The 24,850-nt window shown below is 39.2% G+C and overlaps 1 long non-coding RNA gene across 1 annotated transcript in view; it reads right to left on the minus strand.

Moving 5' to 3' along the window:
• Positions 1-8,285: 8,285 nt before the first annotated feature.
• The window catches only part of LOC109392952 (uncharacterized), a 43,703-nt gene continuing 27,138 nt past the window's right edge, over positions 8,286-24,850 (minus strand). Inside the window, exons 2-3 of the long non-coding RNA XR_002126143.1 lie at positions 12,327-12,450; positions 8,286-10,861 (exon numbers count right to left, since the gene is read on the minus strand). This is a non-coding gene — a long non-coding RNA (uncharacterized LOC109392952). The remainder of the gene's footprint in view (positions 10,862-12,326; positions 12,451-24,850) is intronic.

Consider the following 24,850-nt stretch of genomic DNA (forward strand, 5'->3'; position numbering starts at 1 on the left):
ACTATTCAGTTACCTAGCATAGGTGAGTTTGTTTTTCTGTCATTTTATAACAAAAAGTCCTGATACTGGGGTGAGGCTGCAACAGAAATACAAGTATAAATGAGATAGAAGATGGAGCCCTGCCATTCTCAGTTCCCTCCTCTCTCAGCTTTTTGGAGCTGGCTCTACACTCTGATTGGGATCTGGTCCCCTTACTCTTTCCCTTCACCCAGACCATCATCCCCTTCCGACTTGACGTAATTTCCTACTCAGCCTGGGGTGGAGTCCCTCGTCTTATCAGCCATCTTCTCTTTTCACCTTGCCAATCTCCAATCCTGGGCCATCAGAACAATACTTCCAGCCCTTTTCACATCATTGCAAACACAGAAAATGACCTCCTTTGAAGGGCACCTTTGGGTAAATTAAAGCATTAGGGTGTCTATATGGGTCTCGGGGAGTAGGGGTGGGGAGTCCATTACATTTTCTTTATATTATAAAATTGTGGTAAGAAAAAGTAAAATACAAAGTCCCAGAAAAGAGATAGCTTTGTATGAAACTTTGAAATAAAATCTTTTCAAAATGTTAAATGAGAAACTTGAGCTTATGTCCATGAGCTTGTCTTTTTTTAAAATATCAGGTTTCGAGCTTCAAATGTGTCCTCAAATCCTGATCCAAACTTTTTAATAATAATCTCTTCAAATTCTTGGGAGTCACTGTCAATGAGAAACCTTGCACATGTTGAGAATAAAAAATTAAAACAATTTTTTTGCAACCTTACAAAAATGTCAACAGTTGAAAAGAATCAACGTTTTCTCTTTTTCATTTCTATGTACAAATTTCTCATAATTTCTTCCTAAACCTGTACAGAATATTTTATAAGAGTTTGAGCCAAACCAAAGACATATGCTGGGGAGCAAGATCTCAAACGCTCTCTCTCATAATTTCTTGCTGACATTTCTTGTGATAAGCAAATGGACTTCTAATCCAATAGGATTATTTTTACATTAATTATTTCCAAATAATGATGAAGACCTAATGTGCAGAATGCACGTGCATTGTTAAAGCAGTCTCCTAGTACCTAAAATGAAGCCCGTCACAATAGTTGGTCAGCCACAGGGGACAGAAGTATCTGACATACATGAATAAAGAGACTTAGTGCCACCACCTAAAGCCCTCACCAGCCTCCTGGAAACCCCCCTTCTCATCAGCCAGGCCCCGGGGGACTGTGTGCTCAGCAGCTCCATGGGCTTCTTGTCTGAGCTGGGCAGTGTCCTCATCCATGGTTGGCTTCACTCAGTCTCCATGGTGGAGTACCAGTACGTGTACTTGATGGTGGTCATTGTGCTTCCGCCTGCGGGAACCTAGAGGTGCTCTCTCTCTCTCAGGAGCTCAGAGGCATCTCTCAGCTGGAGGCAACACCTGGCTGAGAGGATCAACACTACAGCACACTCCCTGGCTACATAGCAGGGCATCTTGAAAATGGCTGGGAAGATCTCTGGACAGTTCGGAGATGTATCATCAAAAAGTGAACATACCATGTGAAACCACCAGCCTTGGGAATATTAATTCATTTGGACACAGGTTAAACCCCAAACCCCACCACCTCCATTTCCTCATATTTTCTCTTATTTTTCCCTTGATCCCAGCCAGCCCCATGGTACTTCTGAAGGTGACCTAGAAACCAAATTCATGGCCCTTTTCTCAGTCCTTGGCTCTCCATGACTTTCCTGGAGTAATCAGAACTATTTTCTGTCTCTTTTTTCAAGAAACATCTCTCTCTCTCTCTACCCCACCCCCCCTCTCCTCCTGTGGGCTATACCTTCTCAAGACTCTTCTATTTCTTGGCCTTACTTCCTTGATCTGTACATGACCTTACCTATTGATGCCTTACTTTCTTTCCTATTTTTTTCCCCACCCATAACATAGAGGTCCCTGACCCTCTGTTTACTCCATACCTTCTCCCCACACTACTTTTACCATCACTGCTGTGTGGACAAATTTGAAATCTTGCCTGTGGTCTGTCTGAGCTTCAGTTCTAAATGTCTGCCTTCTCTTTGGACAGCTCCATCGGAATTTCCTGACAGCACCTCCAGCTCATCATGCTCAGAAACTCCTTCTTCAAGCCAGCCCCAAATCAGTTCCTCTTCTCAGTTCCATTACTGTTAAGGGCACCACCATTCATTCCCTCATCTAGGCTCAAACCCTTGAAGGTGACTTTGGCTTCTCAGCTGATTGCTGAATCTTGATGATTCTTCCTCCAGAGAGCCCATCACATCCATTCCCTCTATAACTGTAGATGCAACCCTATTTTAGGTTCTTTACCTCTCAGCTGGATTACTACAATAGCTCCCAACTGGCCTATTATGTTTTTCTCTCTTGTGCCACCTTAGACAGATTACCAGTTTTTTCTCTCAAAGAACTCCCTTGTTTAAAAGCTTTTGATAGCTCTTTATTATTGACTACATTTAGCCTAACTTCTTTGCCTAACTTCATGATCTGTCCCCAGTCTAACTATGTAATCTTAGTTCATTTATAGATTCTAGAAATATTTGTTGAACTCCTATACATTGTGGCAGACTGGCCTAGATGCTGAAAATACAGCAATGAATGAAATCAAACTCTCAGTTCTCATAGAACTTACATTCTAGAGAGGAGAGTCAGACAACAGGTAAACAAGTAAACATGTATGTTACATCGTAAGTACTTGTAGTAAAATAAGGCAGGGTAAGGGCATAGGTGGTGATGGGAGTGGCATTTTAGATGGGATGGTCAGGAAGGCCTTTTTGATAAGGTAGCATTTGTCTAGAGAATAGGATGAAGTGAGAGTGAGCCTTATAAATATATAGGGGAAGAGCATTTACAGGCAGAGGGAAGAGAATGTTCAAAGTCCTTAAAGTGGAAACATGCTTGGCAAGCTGGAGAAACAGCAAAGGAGCCAGTATGGATGAACAGAGTAAACAAGAAGGAGGCTAAGAGATGAGATCAGAGAGGCGGCTGGGAGCCAAGTTAAGTAGGCTTTGTGGTCTGCGGTATGCATTTAGGATTTAATTCTGAATGATGTGAAAGGCAATGGAAGGTTTTGAGTAGTTGAGTGACATGTTCTAAAAAATATTACAGATGCTGTGTGGAGAATAGCTGCGGGAGGAGGGGGGCAGGGGGTGAGGGGGAAGGAGTGAAAACTGGGATACCAGTTTAGAGGCTATTGCAATATTCTAGGCAAGAGATGGGATGAGTGTTGTTGGAGAGGTTGAGAAGTTGTCAAATTCCGGTTGTAGTTTGAAGATAATGCCGACAGCATTTGCTGATGGATTGGATGTGAAGTGTCAGAGAAAGAAAGGAATCAAGGATGATTCTGAAGCAATTATAAAAATGCAATTGCAATTAACTAAGCTCTATAAGAAGACTGTGGGAAGAGGAGGAAGTCTATAGGAGGAAAGTTCAGTTTTTAATGTATTAAGTTTGAGGTGACTATTAGATATCCAAGTAAAGATGTCAAGTTGTCATTTGGATATTTGAGTCTAGAATTCACAAGAAAAATCCAGGCTAGAAATAAATTTGGAAATTGTTTGTGTGTAGATGATATCAGTGTTCAGAGACTAGGAGAGATCTCTTAGAGTACAGACAGAGGCCGAAGGCCTGGGCCTGGGTCACTACAACATGTAGAGGTTAAGAAGGTGAAGAGGGCTCAGCAAGAAAGGCCAGTAAGTAGAAGGAGAGGAAACGAAGAGACTATAATGGCCTGGAAGCCAAGTGCAAAAAGGGTTCAACAAGGAGAGAGTAGGTGTGATTTGTTTTATAATAATGGTGTGAGTGTGTGTGTGTGTGTGTGTGTGTGTGTGTGTGTGTGCGCGCGTGTGTGTGTGTAGAGTGGGGGATGAGTTAGTGTATAAATAAACAAAAACTGCCACAGACTGATCATTGTTGAAGCTTGGTAGATGGGAGTTCACGTTACTACTCTCCTTCTTTTGTGTATGTTTGAAATTTCCCATTAAAAAGAATAAAAAAACACAAAACAAACAAACAAAACATTGGGAGAACTGTGTCAAATGCTGATGGTGCTGACAGGTCAATTAGGAGAGTGGATTTGACCCTGGAGAGGGCATTGGTGGCAGTGACAAGAGAAGTCTCAGCAGAGGCTAGAGCCTGTTGGCAGTGGGTTTGAGAGAGACTAGAAGGAAAGGATGTGGAGTAAGCAAATATAATCACCTCCGTCTAGGAATTTAGTAGGAAAGGAGAACAGAGAAATGGGTCAGTAGCTGAAAGGAGATCAAGGGTCCAAGGGTGGTTGGATGATTTGTTAGTTTAAGATGGAGTGATTATAGCCACGTTTCTTACCACTGTCCTTCACACAAGCTATAGACAAACCCTCCAAATACCCTTCCCCACATTCTCTGTTTGTGCCTCCTCTACCCCACCCATCCCACCCATCCACCAAGGCCTAGGTCACCTCCCACCTCGTGCACCATCCCAATTGTATGTGATTTCTCCAGTTGTATCATTTCTGCCTACATGTAGAATTTTCAATAAATTTTTATAGCAGAGTTTTGGTTGTGGTGTGGTTCAGCTGGGGTCTCTGTAGCCCTCATCTTCAATGTGTATCAGAGCACACTGTGTGTTTATACTGTAGATCAAAACTCCATAATGTTCCCCTGACAGCTTTCAGAAGGGAAGCAGAACTTCTATAAAAACTACGAAGTTTCTTATTCCTTTAGATCCTGGAAGATCGCATTCTATAGTAGCAACTAGAATAATATCTTTCACTTGCCTTTCCCACTCTAAAGGCATGGCCAGAAGCACCAATTCACACTAAGGGATCACGAACTGGTATTTATTTTTAAAAGTAACTGAAAAGCCTCAGCAGTTCTCTAAGGACTTCTCTTTGAAAACATCAGAAATTGGGTGGGAGTGGGTGGGTAGGGAGAAGGAGCCTTCTAGCTTCAGATGTGGCAAGCTCAGTGAAATTGCACTAAAAAATAAGCATGATTAAAAACACTACTTCCCTCACACCTCCCTCAGAGTGTATCATGGCAAGGAGACCGGGTCACGCACTCAAGATTCTTCCTGCTGAGAAGTTTCCCTCTGAAGCACTCACTTTCAGTGCAAAAGGCAAGAACAGACAAGATGCTTCTGATCAGGATTAAATACAAGATGCATCAGAGATGGCCTCTGAAGAAACTCTTAAGAAGTAAGAGATGTTATCAGTGATTCTATTATGCTGAGGCTAGAGTGAAAAAAACAGTATGTTCACCATCTGGCTGAACTGAGGGAGAAAATAGCAAATACATCTTGACTGAGTCTCAACAGCATATACGAAAGGGCATTTGAACCTCCTGCTCTAATTACTACCGAGTGCCCGCTATTGCCAAGCCCTGTGCTATGGGTCACCAAGATGACAGTCCCTCTGCTTGTGGAACTCCTTGGCTGGAGCGGAGACCATTATAATCCAATGGGAGATCCGAGATGCTACCGATAGCAGGAAGACCTCCTGGATTCTGAGATGAAGGAAGGTTGGCGGCTTCTGGCAGAAGCAGTAGCAGCACTATGAGCAAAGGTTCCTGGGAACACAGCATGGAGTTCTGGGAATAGCATGGAGTCACACGGCTGTATCACAGGGCAGGCAAGAGACTCACACCTGGACATACAGATCATGGAGGGCCTTGGATGTCATGGGCCAGGGAGCTCTTACTGGGCTGGAATGACAGGAGCAGGCTTGCAGTTTTGAAGGATCATTCTGGTGGCAGCGAACTATATGAAAACAGGCTGTGTGCTTGTGAAAACTGGTGACTCTGTTGGTCTGATCTGTTGTCAAAGCCAAATTCTGTTTTTCTGTGTTTATTTGGCTATGCTTATTTTTGTACCTCAAACAGCTGAGGGATTCATTCTGTTTGGTTGTTTCTTTTCTGTTTGTTTGTTTGGTTTTTTAAAGATTTTATTGGGGGATCTGGGGTAGGGAACAGCATTGGGGAATGGGGAAGGGGAACAGACAAGTTGCTGTTGTTTTTTTCTTCAGTCTAGTTGTGGAGGACGTCACTTCACTGGCCCATGTTGGTGTTATCATTGAGCTATTCCTAGGTGAGGTGAGGCAGTCGCTCATGGGCCATTGGATGGCTCCTTAGGTTGGCTCACCACAGCTCACGCCGCCCATTGGATGGCAGCTCACGCTGGCTGCCGGCTACTCATGGTAGCTTACGGCAGCCCACTGCAGCCTACTCTCGTGGGTGACTCACGGCAGCCCAGCTCCAGGTCAAGCTGTTGTTCACCATCTTAGCTGTAGAGGGAAGTGTCACTGACCCATGTGGGATCCAAACCGGCGGCCCTACTCCTCAGAGCTCACACTCCCAAGCCAACTCTTAACCAACGAGTCACTCAGCCGGCCCGTTTGGTTGTTTTTAAACATTCAGATCATTTTGTTTTCTCACCTTATACCACAAGAGCACAATATAATCAAGCATTGTGAGGTAATTTTACTATGGTCAGCTCTGGTTGCGGAAATGACCTGTAGCTGTGGCACCAGGGGCTGCTTCTTCCCTGAAGGGCTTCTTCCCTGCTCCCCACTTACGAGCTCTGTCTGGAATTTCACCTATGCAATGATTCCCAACGCTGGTCCATGAAAAACTGATGAAATGGAGTGTAGCAAGTCTTTCATAAAACAAAATTTATTCTATCCAAAGGCGTGTCCTTTTTTCTAAATGATGTCCTGCTTCTTTTTGGGGCATTAAGATTCCCTTTATTTTATTAAATGATGGTAACAGAATTTTGTATAAATGCCCTTCCATGGCAGAACAGTTGGAAACCCCAGGTCCGTGCACTGACAATGTGAAGTCCTCCGAGAAGCCCAGGGCCCCTGCTTTGAGTACCCTCCGCCACCACCTTGCTCCACCTTGCTCACCATGCAGTCGTCACCTGAGTCCGGTCAGGGTAGGGGGCATATCTGGATTAACAAGGCTGACACTAATTTGCCAAAGCCTCAGGGTAGACAGCTAACTACGCAACACTCAGGAAAATGTTGGTCCGGTGTGCAATTTTGTCACTTGTTTCATCTTAATGACATCGCTAGAATTTAGCGTCTTAATGAAAATATAAAACTTCTTTCCATGGCCACTGCATCACTCACATTTAAATATTGTTAAATAAGTGGTTAAACATTGTCCTAAAAATGTATTTATTTCCATGCTCCCAACTTGATCTTATTTTAGAGAGGTGTTTGAAGCCTATTACCTGTTACCACCAAAGAAACAACTTAAATAGTCTGGGAGACTGGCATGGAAGCAGTCCTCCACACAGGGCCTGTAACAAGAGCATTTACTGGACAATTAATTAGTCGAAAGATCTATGTCTGGGGTCTCGCTCACAACTCACTAGCTATGTTACCTTGGGTTACTTAACCCTCTGAGTCTCAGGTTCCTCAACTACAAAATGAGGTTAATAACTGTACCTACCTGCATGGAGTAGCTATGTTTAGGACAATCTTGGTGCTTGGTGAATAATCAATAATCAATAATACTATAATTGTGAATATAGGATATTTTTAAAAGCACTGGCTTTTACACAAGAATCATGTTAGGCCTGAAAAGGTTCTTTTTGATCATATGGCTCAATCTTGGCATTTTATAGATGGGGGAGGGGAGAAATGAGTTCTAGAGAGAACAGGACCAATGAGAGGCAGGACCTACGTAGACTCGGTGTCTGGGTCTAGCCCAGGACTCTCTTCACTAAATTGTTTTTCTCCACATAGAAGTATTTGGTTCTTGACTTCCCAGGGTTTTTTTTTTTTTTTAATCAGAAAGAACTATACATGTAGTTCAAAATGGTGGTATCACTTAAACATTTAAAGATGCATAGTGAACTACAAAAATGCAGAGAGAACAAAAAAATTAGGTCATTGTTGCATCATTTCAGAATATTTACTGCTGAGTAATCTAAAAGAATTAAATGCGTTAAGAATAATGTAACAATATCTACCCATACAATGGGGTGCTAAGATGAGGCAGATGAACAGAAAAATTATAAATATCATATTAAGATGTGCTTTCCCCCAACCCCCACACTCCAAAAACAAAAGGTGCAAACTATAGCCCCCACATCAATCAAATTTTTTGGTTGCTCAGGAAGAAAAACAGAGGATTTTCCCCGAGTCTTTATGATAATCTCTAGAATGTAATATAACCAGATAGATTATGTTGGGTATGGTTGATAGCAGGAGGCTCTGATGCCAGCAATAGAAGGGACATAAAAGCATCAGTTAGATATAGGGACACAGAGACATCATCACAAATAAAACCAAGTAGATACACTTTATGTTATTTTAAATCAGTAGTTTTATTATAATACACACTGACACAATTAGAGAAGGAATGTCCTGACATTTTCTGAGCATTTCACGGAAAGCAAATATAACCATCCAGCCAGTCGAGTCATCCACATCTTTTTCAAACACAATGCAAAAGCTTTTATATGTGATAACTCAGAAAAGTTTTCTTCTTCTTGCCTACAAAACATCAGTGTCAAAAACCAGTTTTTGTGAAGTGGGCTGAGAAGGGAAGCGCTTCCTTCCTGATATTCCAAATCCTGCCTCTAGATTTTTCTCCTCAACTTTCTAGATGACTTTTTATGATACTGCAGATGGTAGTGTGTTCAGGGGCTAAATGGGGTCTACTTATAAGGCCAACTATTATACTTCACTATAATTGAAAAGAAAGGAGAAATTAACTGCTGGAAAATGCACACAGGTATGGAGAAAATTTCTGGGTGCATTAAAAATGAGATGATCTTTTCACATAACTCATTTAAAAGGTTACAATTACCATAAACATTTTAACTCCATTAAAGATCACTGGCAAAAGCTTTTTCTTATACCCACAAAAGAGCCCTGCATTTACACAGGCTCAGAAGAAAGCAACGTACTGTACGAAAAGAGAAACTAATCCTGGTGAAGTAGACATCAGAGTTGCATAGGCTTTTATAGATCCACTACAAAGTACAAGACGCTATGGAACTTGAACAAATTTCCATCTTTCTGCAGTCATTGTGGTGGTCAGGTGTTTTATTCCCTTTAGCACCCAAATGCACAAAAACACTCTGGGAAAGAAACACTAAAATGGCATTTTGGATAAATTCACTATACATTACAGAACTTGGGGACAACAAAGGAGAAAGCCCAAACATGACTCTAGTATTTCGTATAGAAAAAGCACTGCAAGAGAAAAGTTTGTTTAAAAACATTGAAACTCAGGTGAATATAAGTACATTTTTGGTTAACCTGTGCTATACCATATAGAAATCCTGCCAGATATTCAGTCTACTAGGTAAGTCGTTTGGATTTTCATGTCTGACTACGCTAGTAAAAGAATATATACTGTTGCATATACTCACATATATATGCATAGACATATATAAAATTCAGATCATGAAAATTTGTTTTAAATACACATACTTAAAACCTCTAAAAATAAATACATTAGCCTCTTAATCGGCTAATTCTCAGATTCCTTCACAAACCAATCAGAACACAATTTCTCAACAATGGCAGATGACCAATTAGCTGCTCTTTAAATCCATTATCTATCAGTAAACGTTTTAAAATTCAGACATACAACAGAAATAGCATTCCCAGAATAAACTATAGATAGAATTCTGGCTTTGAAAATAAATGTCTCAGATTCCGTGATGTTTAGTTTCTACAGATGTCTACTCTTTGCCTCTGAATTGATGGAGCAGTGGGAGAGCATTTTCCAGTGGCACCATTGCCATTACCTTCTAATCAAAGGGGTCAGCTGGCATTTCTTTTGCCGCTTTGTTCGAGGAAACTAACACAACATTGCTTGGGTTTGATATCACTCCCATAATCACAGTGAGTTGTGTGTTTTAATGTAATTTACAACGCACGGATACCACTGAGGTAAAGCAGTAGTCCTGGCATTAAAAAAAAAAAAAAAAGTCCCCCAGGAAACAGTATGTAAGGGACCTGGTGGTGCACATCCAAGTCCTGTGAAGTAACCCAAAACCACTGCCACAACGGGCACACTGGAGATCTGATACTGTGGTTCAAACAACAGAAGCAGATGAAAATACTCAACATACTTCCTTTACAAAGGATGCAATTCACAAAAATGGAGCTTTACTCTTTTACTTTTACATTTCCAAAGAAACCTCCCTAAAATGATAAAGCCAGGCCAAGTTGTTTAATACAGTACAATACTTAACAACATTGTCATTTGTTTTTGAATATAAGAATCTCAGATATGTGGGAAATCCACGATGAACGACAAGAAGAATGTTTAATGCCATTGCCTAAATGTTTTAAAAGGAAATTTTAACATAGCTGAAATACAATTTCTAAAAAATACAGTGTTCTAGGTGCTCACAGTTCCAGATTGCTAAGTTTATAAATTAAAAGTAGAAGGTATCCATATATAAACAAGGCCTCTTTTTCATTGATTTCAATCTTGTTTAAACCTTTGGATATTTCAGTCTTCAGATTCCACAAGGTAAGGCTGAGTTTATCAGATATAAATAAAATGTTTAAGTCCATGATGTACTGTAGCACAGAGGAAACAAATGCTTCAAATATTTACAGGCTGGCTACAATACTTTAAAAAAAAATTGAAATGTGTATCAACATCAAGCCACATTCTCTTTTGAATTTCTCTGGCTGCAAATGGGGAAACAGCATTTTTTTCTCACTCATCTTTCCTCTCAATCCTAAAGTCAGGCAGGTCTTAGGTCAAAGGGAGTGGTCTTTTGGGAGGTGGTGGAGGCATGAGCTCCGTGTCAGGGTCCAGATGACGCTTTCGTTTCTGTCCTTGAGAGGCTGCCGCACATCTGTCGATGAACTCAAATAGCATCTCCTTGGTGACAGGGTTTGAGATGCTGTTGCACACAGCTGTGGACAAAGGGAGACACGTGTCTCACGTGAGGGTTAATTAAGGCAGCTGACTCACCACAGGGAGATGAGAAAGGGGAAAGGTTTTCATCCCAATATGCTAAACACTTCCATTTCGCAGACTTGGATGACAAGCTTCAGATTCAACCATTCTCCTCCCTCTCCGCCCCCCACGAGTGTTTTTCCAGTGGCTACTCTTTACTGTACTATCAATTTTAAACCAAAACTAAGTACTTGGGTTATAAGCATGTATTCACTATGGTTTTTATCCCTCTCAGTTTTTATAGGTTTCTAATCTAACATAGTGCATCATCGCACTACAGTCCATATTCCAGCAAAATTTCTACAAAAAATATGTGCTAGTCCTTCAGTCTTTCTCTCAGAAAGCAGTCCACACTGAGAAGCATATAACAGTACCAGCCACTATTCCCATCGAATAGGGAGATTTCACTGTAGGGGGCACCTAATATTATTTTCTTTTAATAACTTGTTTGAAGTAAGGTATAATAACAAAATTACTAACAAATAAAGCTTATTTTTTTATGTGATCAAAATTTAGTGCCAGTCCTTTTAATTTTATGTATCTATTTGGTTTTGGGGGAAGAAGACACTGGCTTAATTATTTCTATTTTCGAAATTAACTCATCTTGCCTGAACGTAGGTGGTAGTGCCAACAAGAACCTTTAAATGTACAACAGTAACTTTTAAGCGGAAAAACTCAAACTGGCAATTTCTATATTTTCTCATAAGCTTATCAGATAATCATCGTTATTACCAACTGCGCACTCTAAAGGTACACTATTCTATTAACCTTTAATTTTCGTTTTTATCTGTTTTCCTCAACTCCACTAAAAACGTAACCCAGAGCAACAACTTCTACTAGGAGTAGTTTACCTTATAAACATGATTAATTTGTGTTGTTCCCCATGAAAGAAACTTACTATTCTGAATTCCCAAAGCACTCATATTGTACCCAAAGAACACCCTAAAGGATAGCATAGCAGGTTTGGGGGTTTGTTTTAAATGGCTTTCATTTACTTTGCTCTCCATTGTTTGTAAAGCTATTTTAGGAGCTGGAAATTACATTTTCCCCTGCTAATTTTATCTTTTACCATCTGGCAAACAATGGTTGTTATAGTTTTTAATAGATCTGAAATTATCATGGCTTTTGTTGTTGTTCAACAAATTCAACTTGCAGACAGCCCATTATTCTGCCCTTTAAACTTCTCTCTCGGGCACATGGGCACAAGCCCACAGGTCTATCTACAGAGGAGATCCTACAAATTGATTGGAGCCAACAGGGGTACAAACCTGACAGAACCCCTATCCCAGCAAGCAAGGATGGGGGGTCACATGACTGCATGCCCCATCAAGCTGAACAGCAAAGACAGCACATTTTTATTCTAACACCTTATCTTCCTCATTTTTTTGAATGTAACAAGCATCGGTAGGTTGTCATACTCACCCATGGCGGTGTTGTAGGCATTAGGAAAACTTTTGTCTGTTCTCTGTCTCATGAAGACCCAGCTGTTGTTCTCAAATTTGCATTCTATAATTTTGTTGTCATACTGTTTTAGCTCTTTTGTCACCTGTTTTAAAAGAGAATTGAGGAAAATATTTAAATCATTTGAAAGGCTTTTTGCTTCCACTATGTGACAGACGCATTAGGAAATGACAAAAACACCTCAGGAACTCTTCATGCAGATCTCTTTGTCATCTGAGGTGTCTAATCAAGCCTAAGGGGGTACGCAGTACCTTGTACACACACTCATTAATCCAACATTTTATAAATAGTCATGAAAACGGCTGTCAATATGTAGCAATTAAAAAAAAGCTAAGCAGAAATCAGCCCCGTCTGGGCCAAAGGCAAATATGTTACCATAGGGACCAATGCCTTCAATGCTGTCTGTGCCCCTGTGACTTTTAGAAACCGAGGCTGCTGCTTATGTTTCATCAACTTTCCGAAAGGACTCACCATCTAAATTCCTATGTCAAAACCTAAGAAAAGCCCTTTACTAGTTAACAGAAAAGTTACATATAAAAGTAACATCAGAATCGAATTCAGGCAGTATCTTAAGATATCCTAAAGATCTTGCTTTCCGAGCAGTGATAATGAATCAAAGAGCTAATCTTTAGTCTGGTTATCCTTTCCACCTCCAAACTAGTATGAATTTAGAGATGACGCTACTTTTGATTTTAGTTGGTAGGTTTTTTTAGGCTACTTCACCTCAGATGATTAAATATGGATTACAACTTACTCTATCAAAGCTAGCAAGTATCCATGGTAACTATAAAACCTTTTAAAAGATATTTCATCAGGCTGTGAGAATGGTTTTCATAAATAGGAACCTAAGCTTATCTTTGAAGTTTTCAAATCAAATGCCAGTCATGGTAATATTTTAATTCTGTCCTCATCTTTCACAGCTAACAACTTCTCCTCACAATATGGTAGATTGCAATCATTTAACTTCATTAGCATTATTTGAAATGCTCTCATTTTTCTACCCACATATTCACTACCACCTAGGAATATGAAGGGAAGCAAATTTTAAAAGATGCTTTCAATTCACAGATTAGGCAGTGTATGTCTTCACAAAAACTTTCAAATTGTATTATTTCTTTTCCCTTAATGAGTACTACACTTGATTGGACTATTTGCATTTTCAACAAATACAACAGGTCCAATACATTTGGTGGCTCTGGAACTAGACCTGCCAAAAAAAGTGACGTTCCACTTAGCAAACTTGCTGAGTTTATTCTCAGATATTCATTATCCCACTCTCAGCTCCCCTTCCTTCCTTTCTAGGGATCCACCTCCTTTTATTTTGATACATTATCTATATCCACATATTAGGCAACTCACATTTATATTAAACCATACGTAGGGTGTAACAGAGATACGCTCTAAACCCTTCAATCTCTGTTTTCTAATTTCTAAAATGGGCAAAGAAATTCCCAATTTATTGAGACACTGGAATAACAATACATGAAAGTGCCTGGCACATAACAGCCAACCAGTAAATTTCTTAATTGAATATAAAATTGGGAAATGAAACATTGCTTATTAAAAAAAACCAAACCTTACAAATAAATTCACTAAAGAAACCAGGATGACAAGGAATGGTACACTTTGAAAGCAGCTGTTAAGAAAATTATATCATAGGCATTTTACAAGAACGGCTTGCTAACAACATGTGCAGTCTGTACTTTTGCTGACTAGCAATTGTAGTAAGTCTTTACCATATAGCTTATCACTCTTGTGTTCTTAGTTTCAGAATTGCTACAAATTATGTGTTCCTCAATCTGACTACAGCAATTAAGCACTATTAGTAAGTATCTGTGTATCTACTTGGGCGTGCACTAACAATCCAGAGAACAGGGCTTTCCAGAAAATGCACACACCTGCCACTATGCTAACCTAAACTATTTCCATGTTCAAGAACACTACATTGTTCTGCATTGCTCACACCAGTTACACTCCCAAAATAGACATATTGCAAGGTATTTACTTGGTTAGGTGGTAAAACATATTTAACTCATAAAAATAATATCTCCAATATGTGCACAAATTAAGACAGTTTTCACCAATGGTCAGATCAAGAAAATGATTGGCATACAGGGGAGGAGTTTAATTCTGGTATCCAAACTGTAATTTGTCACTGTACAATAATCATCCTCAGCCAATTACATATTACTATATACTAAAACGGGACCCCATTAGGCCTTGTATAAAAAACTGTTATCGGGCCGGCTGAGTAGCTCAGTTGGTTAAGAGCTCACTCAAGAGTTTGAGCTCTGAGCGACAGCGGTTTGATTCCCGGCCCGAGCTGAGCTGCAGCTGAGCTGCCAACAGGTGGCAGGATGGCTCAGCTAAATAAAACAAACAAACAAACAAAAACAAAACAAAACAAAAACCTCTGTTATCCTAGTTTGAGTTAATAAGAGCTTGAAATAAGAAAAAAATATTTACAAATCAGTATTTCAATTCTGTACCCATAATTACATTGAATTAATGAGATTTTACTGTTTTTCAAAAAAAAAAAAGAAGAGCAATATATAGTGTATTTTATATTGAAAAAAAAATTTTCATGTGTGCATCTCATTGAGCACCATACTTTTTATACTAATTCAATCTACCAATAATCTGGGGTTAAGAGACTGTCAGATGAAACCGGATCTAATAACTCTGGGGATTTTAAATTAGCAGCTCAGTGACAATTCCTGGAACGAAGGGCCCAAAACAAAATCAGGCAGAATCACAGTTGCTCCATTCCGCACTGTTTTGACAGAATACTTTTTGTAATCTAGGTGCTGGGCACACGACCAAGTCACAAAAAGCAAACCATCAGTGTCGGCTAAACGGACCTGCAGAGAGCAGGCAAAGATGTGTTTCTATTTCTAGTGGTGGGACAGAGGCCTCTAGAACGTACTGTTCTTGCCCCTGCTCCTTGAGAGCTGTTTTGTTACCAAGTGCTCATCTTTCTTTTAGAGAGACTGCACAAAGGCTTGGGAGGATGGGCAGGGGGATTTCTCTGAACTAATTTGCTCCGGTGACACTTTCAAATAACAAACATCCTTAGAATGAGAAAGCCATCAGGGAGTTGTTGTTTTTTAACTTTCAATTTTGAAACAATTTTAGATTTACAGGAAAGTTGTAAAGATAGTATAGAGATTTCCAGTATTCCAGCCACCCAACTTCCCCTAATGTTCACATTTTACATATCATGGTACATTTATCAACCCTAAGAAATTAACATTGTTATAACACAATTAACTAGACTATAGGCTTTATTCAGACTTCATCAATTTTTCCACTAATGTCTTTTCTTTATTTGTTCAAGGATTCAATCCAGGACACCACATTACATTTAGTTGTCATGATTCCTTGCTCCCTATCTGATCTGTGATAGTTTCTCAGATTGTCCCTGATACTTTTGAAGGGTACTAGTCAGATATTTTGTAGGATGTTTCTCAATTTGGGAATTTCTGATGTTTTCTCGCCGGCTGAGTGGCTCAGTTGGTTAAGAGCTCGCTCAAAGGTTTGAACTCTGAGCAACAGCGGTTTGAGTCCGGCCCAAGCTGAGCTGCTGCTGAGCTGCCAACAGGTTGCAGGATGGCTCAGCTAAAAAAATTAAAAAAAAAAGGAGTCTGATGTTTTCTCATGATTAGACTGAGATTATAGATTTTGGGGAAGAATGAAAGAGAAGTGAAATGCCCTTCTCAATGCATAATATCTGGTGGTATATGATACCAACATGATTTATTATTGGTGATATTAACCCTGACCACTGATGGTGTCTGCCACGTTTCTCTACTGTAAAGTTACTGTTTTTCTCCCTTTCATGCTCTATTCGATAGTTACAAGTCACTATATCCAGCCCCACTCAAGCATCATGGAAGTAAGCTCCACTTCTTGGAAGAAGGAAGGGTATCAAAGAATTTGTGGACATTAATTAAAACTACCACAAAAATTAGTAAGTTTCTTGAGAGAGATATTTTGAGGCTCTACAAATATTGTGCTTCTCCTTACTTAAAGCTTTGCTCATTAATTTTGTATTTTTTAAAAAGTATTTATTTTTTTCTTACAACTTTTTAAAATTTTATATAAAAACTACTTACTTTCAAATTATTATTTATCACTTACATAACTTATTTTCTTAGCATCCATCTGTGAATCCTGCCTGCAGCAATGATTATTCTATTTTCTCTACTCCTTCTACATTTATTATCTGGACTTCTGTACAGAAGACATGTCCCTTCTCCCTCATTTATTTATTTGCTTGTCTGTATCAGTATGGACTCATGGGTATTTATTCTTTGGTTTTTAATAAAATACTATTGTCATTTATTTATTTTGTTGCTCAAATTGCTCCAGTAGTTTTTGCCACTGGGAACTCTCTCAGGTTGACTCTTGTGTCCTTTTAACTTGCTTCTACTGTTACTTATTTATTTTTAGCGTTTAATTTCTGGCGATACAAGACACCATGCCAGGCTCATCTTGTATTTTCTCTGCTCCAGCCCTCGAGTCAGCCCTGGGGGCCTCTACCAGGATTTTATAAAAACAAAGTTACTCTTCAACAGTCCAGGCTATGCTAAGAAAGTATAGCCATCACTTGTTTTAATCAGAATTTTAAATTATTATTGAGAGAAAGAGAGGGAGGGAGAAAGAGAAGGAATGAGTATGAGAGTAAGGAGAGAGAGAGAGAGAGCGAGAGAGAGAGAGAGAGGATGACAATGAAACTCTTAATATGAATATATGTTTGTACTTAGAGGTTTCCACCCCATCTTTTGTGAACTATTCTCTGGAGCTAAGCTAAATTGGCCATTTTTTCTTTTCTGAAATTACAATTCTACTTTTTGATAATTCAAGTTCACTCTCTATTGTAACAGAAGGTAGATTTTAATCACATACCTCACGTAAAGGAACTCATGCAAAAAAATCTTATTTTTATGTAAATAACTTCAATTTCTAGTACTTACAAAGGCAGAAAAATAAAACAACAAATGAATCAGAAATAAAGTGAAATTATAAAGGTTTTTCTTGTGGTATCAGAAAAATATAGCTTAAATCTGAATTATTAGATAAATAATCTTTAAGAACTACTACATTATAGTAGGGTCATGATATACGACTTTTAGAAAGTGCATCCATCTACTGGAGGAAGTAAAACATTTGACACGTTGCCCTTTTTAAAAATGTGCCAGATCTACCACTTAAAAAAAATTTTTCCTCCACGAAAATCTATTTGTTTGTGCCTCTATCATGAAGAACTGTGTAAATAACACACCTTGCTTTTGCTAGGTTAGAAATACAGCAGCAGGAAGTCTCTCCCTCATATTGGAGAGGGTCTTCAAGCCCTCCAATCAAACATTCAACTTATGAAAGTATCAAATAAAAAGAAAGCGGCTAGAACTCTGTCTTATTTATCTAAAGGTCATCACAGACAAGTCACAACTTCTGGGTATGAAACTCCCATTAAACTACAGATTATTACCTCCTAATAAAATCAGTAATAGTTATTATTCAAAATATGATAAATCATATAAAATAACTGGACAGATAAAACAACAATGCAATAGTGGTTATTAGTGCATAGTGGAATTAGGAATGACTTATTTTCTTCTCTGTGTTCTGCTGTATTGTCCAAACTTCCTTCATTATACATGCTTTACTTTTTAAAGTTCTAATAATAAAAGTTCCTAAGATAAACTATGTTTCATAAAAAATAATAAACATCAGGTTGGCTTATAATGTACAGGAACAAAACAGTAAGGAGAGATAAACATTTAAAGAGAAAACAAAAAGGCTTGGAATAAGACCTCTGCCCACAGTTCCCAAACTGCCATGAGGCACCCCAGGGTGCTGCAGCAAACTCACAGAGGCACTGGGGGGTATTTCAAACTTTTAGGGAAACACAGTTGTATGTGTTGGACAGCATAAAAGCTACTAGTTGGAGGGAGTTCACAGTTTTAATGTGAGATTTCCTTTAGATGACATTACGTCTTTGCAAAGCGGAGTTTTTGGCAGTTATTGTGATAAAAACCAAGTATCACAAAAATCAATGTGGAAGAGGAAATGAGGCTGGTGGTGTACGACCTGATTCCAAGGTTTGAGAAGTTATGCATTACTTAACATGCGCTAAATTGTTAGGACATAAACACGTACTCAGTTGACTGGATCTATCCACTTCAGAAATGGCACCTGTTAGGTATTTCTTGTGGTTTAGAGGTGCTCTTTGAAGCAAAATAAACAAGAAATTTTGACAACTTCTGCCCTAAGTTTTTTTAATGCATTCTTCACCCAATTCTAATCTCTAAACCCACAAATAGCCTTATACCTAGCACTTAATAGAAACCAAACAGCAGTAAAAAACTTTGCTTGAGGTGCAGAAAATAGATGGTGCTACTGAATGAAATTTCTATTAAGTTAATTTCATGCACTTGACCTAGATCACTAATAAAATATCCTCCTCATTGATCTCGCCATTAGCACAGTGCTCAGTCCAGGGCAGATCCTCGGGAAGAATGTTTACTGAATTCATGAGGCTCATGAGCTCAGTTTATCACCCAGTTTGCTTGTTGAAGGTTGGTTAATAAGTAAAGTAAGCTAGTACTATCTCCAGCCTTTCTCTGCCTCCTTCCTCCTTTCCACCCTTTCTTTCTCCGCCCCCTCCCCCAACAAAACAAAAGGTTTTAAGGCTTAAATATCCTCAGTTTATCATCTGAATAAACAACGCATTTGTAACCTCTATTTCTGGGTGCCTAAGGTGGAGGAGGTAATGTCACAGCTAGTTTTTGCTATAATAGTATTAAAGGCAGCATTTCCCCTTTGACAGTGAAGAACAAGTAGAGGGAAAGGAAAGATAAAGGAAGATTTCAGGCCCACTGCCCAGTGGTCAGGCAATATCAACCATTTCTAGAACTGTATGATTCACCTTTATATAAATAAATAGTAGTAACTTGTTTACTGAGCACTTAGTATGTGCAAAGCGTTATAAATTCATGATCTACACACATAATCTCATTTAGTTTGCACCACAATCTTTATATTACTGCCCTTCAACTACATTACTGCATGGAGACTAAAGCTTAGAGTAGGTCAGTATCTCATTGAAAGTCACAGATCTAGAAAATGAAACAGCCAAGTCTCAAATACAAGTCTCCCTGTCCAATGTCACAATGCCATTTCATATCCCACCAGCTACTACAGAGACTGGGACTCTGCACAATAAATGTAGAACCAAACAAACAAGGTTATTGTCCTACCCAGATTTTGCCTGATGTTGGATACAGAAACCTCTCCAAATATGAGCATAAAAAGCCAGTCCTACGAAAATACAAAGATATCAGACCTAAATCAGCCACAGCACTGGGAATCCTTCCTGCCTTCTGACAAATATTACTGAGCGGCATGTGCCAGGCACAGGGTTGTAGACTGGTGATACAGGCACAGTCCCGGCCTTTGAAATGTATAGTCTAGTAAATAATTACAACTTATGATAAGGGCTATGAAGCAGACAGACTATATAACAGAGAGTAACGCAGAGAGAAAAAAGATGCCTGGTTTTCGGTGGCGTGAAGAGATGATATTTAGGTTGAGATTTACAGGGTAAGAAGCCAGCTTACAGAAAGACGGAAGGTAGAGAGGGAGGGGGGGAAGAAGAGAGGGAAAGAGGAAGAGAGGGAAGGAGACAAGCAGGCGTGAGTGAGGGAGACACATACTTCAAGCAGTGATTAACAGTATGTCTTAAGGCCTGAGGTAAAAAAGATCTTAAGATTGGCATTTCGAAGGAAACAAAAATAAAGAACTGTTCTCTACAAGCCTTTGAAAAGGGTCTCACATAAGCCTGACTCATTCCCAAACTCTTTCTCTTATACTCCATTATACCCTTTTCTCATACATACGTATGTATATATGAAAGAATCTAGCCATCTAGTAGACACCTTTATTTGAGAGCCCCATAGACTTCTCAAAACCAACATGTTCAAAACTCAGCTCGTCATCTTCCCCCGAATCTATCTCTTCTCTTGTTCTTTCTCTCAATAAATGGTTAACTCCATTAACCCAGTTTCTCATGACAAAACCCTGGTGTCTGCCTGACCCCTTCCCCTTTTATGTTCCCTCACAGTCAATTCATTACCAGACACTACCAATTCTATCTCCAAAATCTATTCTGAATATGTCTATTTGTCCCTCTCTTACTGACAATACCATAGACAAAGCCATCAGTGTCTCTCAGATTCCTTCAACAGCTTCCACATTATTTATCATTATTTGTAAACACAATCTTTGTTGGTTATCCATTTAATATCTGTCAACAGGATAGTTAATAACGACTGAATCCTTATTAGGTTTGGATTTTGAGTACTGTTCTAAGTGCTTTGCATGGATTAATGTATTTAAGTCTCACAACAAGCCTAGGAAGTAGCCCCGTTTTTACAGACAGAGAAGCAGAGGCACAAAGGAGTTAAGGAATTTGATTAGGGTCTCATAGCTGGTAAGTGGCAGAGAAACATATTATATTAACCCTGTTAGGTTTTCTCATACAGTATCTAATTTAATCTGTATGAGAATCCAATGACATTTCCAAATGTGGAAACCGAGGCCCAGAAAGTTTAAGTAACTTGCATAAGGATACAGAGCTAATATGTTTTGGAATCACAATTCAGAGGCCTTTGTGAATCAAAAACCTGTGCCTTCTTTTTCCCTAAGAATCTAGGCTCTAGGTTGTATTTATGGAGGCAAAAGTAAGCTACACTTGTGGATTTTACTTCTTGTGTAATAAACTGTAATCTAAGTAATTATTTCCAAGGATGACATTCCACTGGGGAGAGTCTGTGAGTAGAAGATGAGGGGATGTGTGAGAAGGGCAGAAGGGCATCACATAGTTGCTTGAACCAAGCACAGTGTCTATCAGTTTCTTTCCCTTCACTTCCCAAATGCACACCATTCGACCTGCATCATCTCTGCTGTTTGCTATTCTGGTTGTGGCACAAATCACAAATCATAGCAAATTGCAGATTTTCTCGATCATTAAGGATTTACAATAGGTTAATTTTAAAATGGGCTGCATTTCACAGCTGCAAAGCTTTTGTCTGATTTCTAGACCAAATGAGAAGTCATTATTGGATTGAATGACCTTTCCATGGGCATGACGAGCAAAATGAAAAGGTCATGTGGACAAAGCAAGCGCTCTGCCAGGTAAGGTGAGGTAATGGCAATGGCTCACGAAAGAGACTGCCAAACTATGGAACAATGTATCGCTCCCTGTCTGGTTAATGCCACGCGTGATGAGAATTATAAGCAGATCATGGATTCAGCACATGCTTGGGATAATCAAAACAATACATGACCAAGGAAAGCTTTGCAATCTACCATTAACATGGGGAGGAGGCCAAACTGCAACATGCATGTCTAACACTTGTTTTTCTTCCTAAATAGTTTTAAGTATGATAGGCTTATCTAATGTTACTTGTTTTTTAAGATGTCTGTGCCACAACCAGTGCAAATAAAGTGTATCCATCAGATTGAATTTGGTAAAAGGTCTACTTCTGGCAGTAACAACACTTAAAATCGTTTTAATGATCACTAAATATCCATGCTTAACAAAGTTCACAACATACTGGATCTAACTTTTGAGGCAGGCAAGTCATTAAGAAGTCAATGCACAGTTCAAATTGACCTCCTGGAGTCCTCTGTTTACTTCCCAAGGACTTGCTAACCATTTGAATCCAATAAAGTTCATTTTTTTATTCCTTTAGCAATATGTCTGGTTATATGTAATAACTTTATCTCCTTTTTCTCACCCAAGTTTTAAGCCCAACTATTCAACTATGCCCTTTTTATAGAGACCTTAAGAGATCTGTCCTCCAGATAGATCTACGTGGCATGTGGCAATAAACCAAAACGCTATAATAATACATGAAGATTTCCTTCCTGTTTCCCTACCATTTAGAATGCCAACAAAAATGCTCAAGTTCTTCCTTTTTGATCGTCTTGTAAACACTTTCCTTTACAATGACTCTGTTTGCTCTAGTGGCACTAACAGACACTGAAATGCACAGACCCACACGCCTCTGAATCCTTAGCCTTGGGTGCACAGAAACTTAGTTTAGTGACAACACTCTTGCGGGGAGTAGGACCCATCTGAGCAAGCAAAGCTCTCCAGGACTCCTTTCCTACAGTCTGTACCTCAGGTCAGTGCAGACTCCCACTGAAACCTGACTAACCACAGGAGCAGTAAACTGCCTTCTGTATGTCCAACCGGCCATCCAGTCATTCTTTTCCTCTTTGCCATGCACAATGCATTCTATTTTTATATATACTTTCTCAACAACTTATTTCTTCTTCTTTGAGAAAGAAATCCTGGAGTTATTATATCCTAGACAAAGGCATTATGTAAATACAGAGTGCTAATAACACTGCTCGGAACCCTAAGGGGTTCTATTTTGTGTCTCTATGTACTCTTTGAATGATATTCACAATGGATTTATTTAAATCTGCCTCATTAGCTCCAGGTATTGGGGATATAAAAAACCATTCAGAAGAAGTTGAAAGTTTGAAAATGATTATAATAAATTACCTGCATTAAGTGTCACACTTCCTAAATATCTTCCTTGAAAAACATTTGTTTTCCGAAACATACCACAATTACCTTTCACAAAATCCAGTATTTTGAAGCTGATAGAAAATTTGGAGGTCATCAAATCAAATACTTTCATTCTGAAATATTCAAGTACTGAAATGCAACCCCTATTACGTCTATTAATTAGTATATCTATATGTGTGTGAACATTCATGAATCAAGGGGGTATAAAAAACCAGGGGGAAGTAGCAAATTCATTATTTTGGTAACTTGTACTCAAAACTAACTTAATGTTTTTACCCAAGATATTTTCAGAGGAGATATTTATTTTTAAAATTATTGGCTGAGATTTTTTTTCTCCTTCATGGAGAAGGGAAGGAGAGAGAACTAACATCTATTAAATACCTGTGGGGGGCACTTTACGTTAAGTTTAAAGTAATGTAGGCTTTTAAAACAGAAATGATAAGAAACACAGACTGTATGTGAGAAAAACAAACAAACAAAACCAAACAGCACCCTGCCCTCATGTGCCATGGGTTGGCTAATACTAGCCTGAAGAAAAGAGGTCTGGAAAGAAGTTAGGAGGAAGGGAGTGGGAGAAATCTCACAGGTGGGTAGGGAAAAGAGGTGGAGAACACCAAGGCAGTTCTAAGCGTCCTAAGCCAGGTCTGTGAAACGGAGATAAAGCGCTTTTCAGTTGAGTAACATTCAACAAAGGAAGATTTCAGCTATGATTAGAGCTGTTTAATTGTTTAGTAGGCTCTAGTGACTGAAAAGTCTTTTCTGTCCTGGCAAGTGTTTTATCTGCTTTTATTTTCAAACTTGAAAAAAAAAAAAGCATCTTTACAAAGAATTATGCATGTATGTAACATGCACAAAAATACTGGCTATTGTATCTGATTGCCCAATCTTTGGGAGATCAGAATTGTCACAGTTCACAACGCCTGGAGATTTCATTTAGAACCAGATTAAATTTCTCATTTAGTTTCCTCCCTCCCTCAACCCCCACACTTCCTTAGGTTTTTTGTTCTAGTCCCGTCTTGGTGAGGATAATGGAAATGTCTCCGAGTGGGAATCAAAAACAAAAATCAAAATTACACGGGCAAAAAAATCCTCGTATCTTTGGACGGTCACCACTCAACTGCTCTTGCCAGGTCTTCAGAGAGTCTACTGTGAATAAGGTAGCTGTGGTTACCTATTAGGAACAAGATTATTTTCTGGGCTATAGTGATAAACTACTTGGAATTAAGTCTGAAGATAAATAAGGAAGGTGGCTTTACACTTTCCTGTAAAAAGTATTAGCACAATCTTGGTGCTTAATAAAAATACTATATCAGGTAAGTGGTACGCTTGGCAGGAATGCTTTTAAATCATCAGTATTTATGAGATATTCGCACACTAGTGTGCCTCCCTCTAATGTTTAAAAGCCAGCTCGACTCCATGACTATCAGAGATCACCGTGTGAGTCTTTGAGAAGCGCTCCTACTACCGATGCCAGGCTGTGCCTCGGCCAACTTTCAGGCCAGTACACCTGCGACCCTGAGCTCCCGCGGCTTCCACTGTGGTAGACTGTTGTGCCAGCCGCACACTTGCTACATGAGGGTCTGCTCTACCCAAATGACAATACAGGAAGGGTGTTTGTTTGGGGGGTTTATTCAAAATCGGAGAACACTATGGAGTGTTGGAAAGTAACAAGCTGAGAGCGCTGCATCATCTGCTCTGTTTGCCAGCTGCCACAGAAGACGCGGTGATCACCTCCTGGTAATGTTCTGTGCCCAGAGGCTCCAAATTATCACTGCTTTAACAGCCTTGGTACCACACTTCAGATGTTATCCCTATCATTTCCGTTTTTGCTTTTGGAATACTCTAGGAACAACAGTCCTTCAAATCCCACCATCTAATT

The sequence above is a fragment of the Hipposideros armiger genome, unplaced genomic scaffold (genome assembly GCF_001890085.2).
Source record: "Hipposideros armiger isolate ML-2016 unplaced genomic scaffold, ASM189008v1 scaffold_358, whole genome shotgun sequence".
Classification (NCBI taxonomy): domain Eukaryota; kingdom Metazoa; phylum Chordata; class Mammalia; order Chiroptera; family Hipposideridae; genus Hipposideros; species Hipposideros armiger.